Source organism: Monodon monoceros, unplaced genomic scaffold (genome assembly GCF_005190385.1).
Source record: "Monodon monoceros isolate NGI ecotype Baffin Bay Population unplaced genomic scaffold, NGI_Narwhal_1 Super_Scaffold_21, whole genome shotgun sequence".
In the NCBI taxonomy this organism is placed as follows: Eukaryota; Metazoa; Chordata; class Mammalia; order Artiodactyla; family Monodontidae; genus Monodon; species Monodon monoceros.
In genome coordinates, this window is record NW_021703778.1 from 173,368,220 (window position 1) to 173,372,965 (window position 4,746).

General features: G+C 54.4%; 1 pseudogene; it reads left to right on the top strand.

The window, feature by feature from the left end:
- The first annotated feature begins 3,826 nt into the window (after positions 1 to 3,826).
- On the top strand, positions 3,827 to 4,401 carry LOC114903950 (annotated as a pseudogene).
- Positions 4,402 to 4,746: the final 345 nt, after the last annotated feature.

The following is a 4,746-nucleotide window of genomic DNA, read 5'->3' on the forward strand; positions in this document are numbered from 1 at the left end:
TGCAGTTTGTCCAGATGGTTCAGGCCCTTCGGCTACGTGATGACAGAAGCCAGGAGAGTTAACGCAGCCCTGGGCAGGACTGTAATGAACACTGCTGTTCCTTCCACGTGACTGCAAACCGTCTCTGGTGGGGATGGAAAGGAATATATTCACCAGATCAGCGGCCGGATGCCCTGTACCGGGGGGCACCTTACTCTACTCTGGCAGAGACGCCACATCCAGATGGGGCTGTGGTTCAAATTTCCACGTGGTTTCATTTGTGGAAGTTCGCTGTCATCCTCCAGAGCCCATCGGCTTATTCAGGGGGATTTCCATGGGGAAGTTGGGGACCCCAGCCCACATCCTTCAGGTCTTCAAGGGTGGTTCTCATCTCTGCTGTTCCTCCCAGGATCTGAGATTGTCTTGCGGGGTGGGGGTCACTTCCAGAGGTTCTGAATTGCCTTTCCCTCCAAGGGATCAAAGAGTAGATATTCCCAACAATGTTTATCCATTTCCAACCTTTTACACATTTGAGATCTCATTGTGAGCCCCAAACACCACTTGTTAGCTGGGCCTCTGCTCTAACAAGAAGGCCAAGACGAATGTGTCTCCCCAACCCTGCAGATTAATCTCAGCTCAGAACCTTGTGCCTGGAGATGTAGGGCTGCCTCCCTCACCACTGAGGTTACCTGAATAACTGGCTGAGACCCCCTGGGAAGGGCGGGGCAGCACATCAAACGCGAGTCTCGGCGCGGTCGGTCCTCCCCTCTGCCCCCTGCCCATCCTCCAGCTGGGGCTGCTGGCGCTGAAACCCAGCTCAGGTCTGGAAACCGGGCGGGGGGTCATGGCATCTCATGTGCGGAGGGGCTGCTCTCAGGAACGTCCCCTATTCACTCTTTACGATGGTCTGGAGTGTAGAGTGAATGACATAGTCGGTCCCCCGCGGACGTTGAGGGGCTCATCCACCTCCCTTGCTCTCTGCTGTCAGGATGCCCGGCTCCCACTGTGACTTTGCTGCTGGTTATGTACCTGAGCCAACCTTGCCTCTGACAAGCGGGTGCTGCCACCTGGTCTGTCTTACTTGGGGACCCCATCAGCCCCACTGCCATCAGGGAGATGGTCCCATGACAGTAGCTGCCACTGCCATCCCGGGCCTGCAGCAGAGGCCCCCCTGAGCTTCTCAGCGATGCTGGGGCCCCTTCCCAGCCTGGCCCTGCTGCTCTGGTAACTGGAGGGTCCAGTGCAGCCGAGCCCTTAGAACACGGGCCTCTGGTGGGCATCGCCGCCTCAGGGAGCGTTTCCACTCAAGCCCTTTCCTTGCCTTTCTGGGGTTCTGGAGGCTCCCCACAGTCCTTGGTCCACAGCCTCCCAGCTCCATCCTCAAAGCCAGCAAAGGCGGTCAAGTCCTTCCCACACTGCCATCTCTCTGGTGCTCTGCAGCCGGGAAAGTTTCTCCGTGATGGCACGGGGCCACCTGGATAACTCGGGATCATGTCCCCATCTCCAGGTCCTTCCATGGAAGGGCGCCCGTTCACAGGATGCAGGGACTGGGCACGGACACCTTCGAGGAACAAGTTAGCACCCTCCCAGGGGCCCTGCCCAGAGCTAAATCCTGTTTTCCGGGAGCATCCTCCCTTTTCTGTAAACTCCTTCGTCCCCAGCTTCACGCTCTGCTCCCCCCGCCTCGCCCAGCACCTGGCGCAGCCCCGCGCATGCTCCCTGCCTTGCGCGAGGTATGTTCTTAGGTCCTGCGGGTCCTCTGGGGCAGGCTCGCCTCCCCCAGCAGCTAACACCGTGACTTAACATGTCATTGTCCCATGGGCAGCGGGGGGTGGGGAGGGGACAAGGCAGACACTGGGGCATCATCAAGCAAAGTGCTGGAGATTGAGCCCCAGAAATGTCAGGGTCCTAACCCTCCCCCTGGGGCCTCGGAATGCGACCTTACTTAGAGATGGGACCTTTACAGAGGTGATCAAGTTAAAATGAGGTCACCAGGGTGGCCCTCATCCACTATGACTGTGTCCTTATTAAAAGGGGACATTTGGAGCCAGACACGCACACAGGGAGAGACCTGTGAAGACAGAGGCCGAGGTCAGAGTGACGCTTCTACGAGCCCAAAAGGCCAGCGACAGCAGCAACCCCAGGCCTAGGAGAGAGACACGGAGTGAATTCTCCCGCACAGCCTGAGGAGGACCAGCCCTGCCCGCGCCTTGACCTCAGACTCCCAGCCTGCAGAACTGCGGGAGAATAAACGTCTGATGTCCAAGCTGCCCGGTCTGTAGGCAGGAGGATGTGGGGGACCGGGGAGGGGCCTCCTGGGAAAACACCTGTGAGTGACCAAGCGCAGCAGGACTGGGCCTGGAGAAGTTGCTCGGCGACGCAGACGCAACAGAGAACTAGCTGACCCCACAGCGGTGGCCCTCCAGAGGTGGCCCAAATCAGGGCCAGGGGCTGGGCCTTTGGACGCCCAAATCGGCCAGTCACTGGACATGGGCCCCTCGCAGGAGGCGTTGAAACCTCGGAGGAGGTGGCCTCCGTCTTCAATTTCCCTCAGACTGGCCGAGGGGGCGGCAGCTGGTGGGGGAGCAGGCACCCCGGTCCTGCGGGGCCTCTATGTGGCTCATCCCAGCATCCCGGGAACCACTGACCAGCTGACACCAGCTGCGAAAGCCCTGACCTAGAGAAGACTGGACCAGAGGGGCACGTGGTCTAGAGGAAAGGCCATCCACGTCACTAAAGGACAGAAAACAAGGCTGGAGGCTCGGAGGGAAACACCAAGCTTCTGGATGAGCTGTCTTTCCGCAACTGAAGGCCAGTCCTTCCCAGACAAGCCTGCAGAGATACCGTCACTCCCACCCAACTCCTATTTTTTACTTTGAAGTTTAATTATAAAGAATGAATATGCAGTGATTGCCAGAACTTTCTGCAGCGTGTTAAGGTTTGCATGAAGCTGCGCTAGCCTATAGACAAACAGGTGCTGTGTAGGACATAACCAGGGAAACGGACAAGAGGGACCAGAAACCAATTCAAGTACATGGGAACCTGGTAGAGGAAAAAGTGGCCTCTGTCCCTTTGGGGTTGGGAGAGGGGAGGGCTCACTTCACAATAATGTTGTCACAGCCGACCAGAAACAGGAGGGAGAACTCGCTTAACCCTTCCCTCACACCGATAGGAAAACAAACGCAGAATGCTTTAAAGGACCAAAATGCAAAACAAAGAAGAAACATCTAGTAGGAAAACAAATGGGGGACTTCCCTGGTGGTCCGGTGGTTAAGACTCCCTGCTTCCAATGCAGGGAGCGTGGGCTCAATCCCTTGTGGGGAAACTAAGATCCCACATGCCATAGCGCATGGCCAAAAAAAAAAAAAGAAAGAAAGAAAGGAAAAAAAAATGTAAGACTCTATTTGTATAATTTCAGGTGAGGGTGACACTTCCAAGCAAGACAGGTACGTCCAACAACAAGAAAAGAGAAGACAGAAAGATTCAACCATATAAAAATTTTAAATCCTCTATAGCAAAATAAAACATATTAGTATTTTAAAAATATTTTTCTACTTAATATTTAATATTTCTATTTCATATTTTTTCATATTTTTCTATTTTCTATACATATTAAATAGAAAAATATTACATTCGTATATTTTAAATATATAGTATTGAGTCAAAAGACAAACGCCAGGACCTGTAGCTTTCAGAGCTGTCTTTCCGATTCCAACAGAAAACACGTGAAGCCCATGTAAACAGGCGGTTTGATTCCGCACCTGTACCAAGACCTCCCACAAACCGAAGAGATGAGGCATAAGCAGAGGGTTCACAGAAGTGGAAACGTAAGCGTGGATACAAAAAGATGCCCGTGCTCTCTAATAGTGAGGAGATGCAAATCAAAACAAAAATCAAACACCACTCTCTTTTCCCCCTGCCCCCTCCTGTGCTCTGCCCTGCCACGCCCTACTCTCAAGAGGCACAAGTCATCTCCGCCGGCAAGCGGCCCGGCCTGCGGAGGAGGGCGGCGTGCGACCCCGCTTTGCCCGGCGCTCGGAGCGCGCCACGTTGCAGACCACGGCGTCCGCGCGCCGCGGGCTATAGGACCTGTACAGCGCCTGTGATTACCCAGCACCACCTATGGAGAAAGCCCCTGTGAAAACCGACATCCAGATAGCTCTTGCTTCTGGACGCTGTGCGAGGGTAGCTCCGCCTTCTGGCTGGGCCGCGAAGCACTTCATCGACGTAGGAGCTGCTGTCGTAGCTGAAGCTGATAGAGGAGGTGTTGCACACCAACGTAATTCCGGCAAGGAGGAGTCTGAAGTCAAAAAGGGGGACCGATTGCACAGCTCATTTGTGAATGGATTTTTTACCCAGAAATAGAGGAAGTTCCAGTTTTAGATGACACCGAAAAGTTTTGGTTCCACTGGAAATAATTAAAATTTATGCCAGGGCTTCCCTGGTGGCGCAGTGGTTGAGAGTCCGCCTGCCGATGCAGAGGACGCGGGTTCGTGTCCCGGTCCGGGAGGGTCCCGCATGCCGCGGAGCGGCTGGGCCCGTGGGCCATGGCTGCTGGGCCTGCGCGTCTGGGGCCTGTGCTCCGCAATGGGAGAGGCCACAAGAGTGAGAGGCCCGCGTACCGCAAAAAAAAAAGAAAGAAAAAATTTATGCCAAGGGCAGAAAATGAGAAAATGTAGTTTTTCCTTAAAAATAAAGACTTTGCTTAAAGTGAAAAAAACAATCAAATACCAAAGCAGTAAAAGGTCAGTCGCGTTGGTTTGGGCG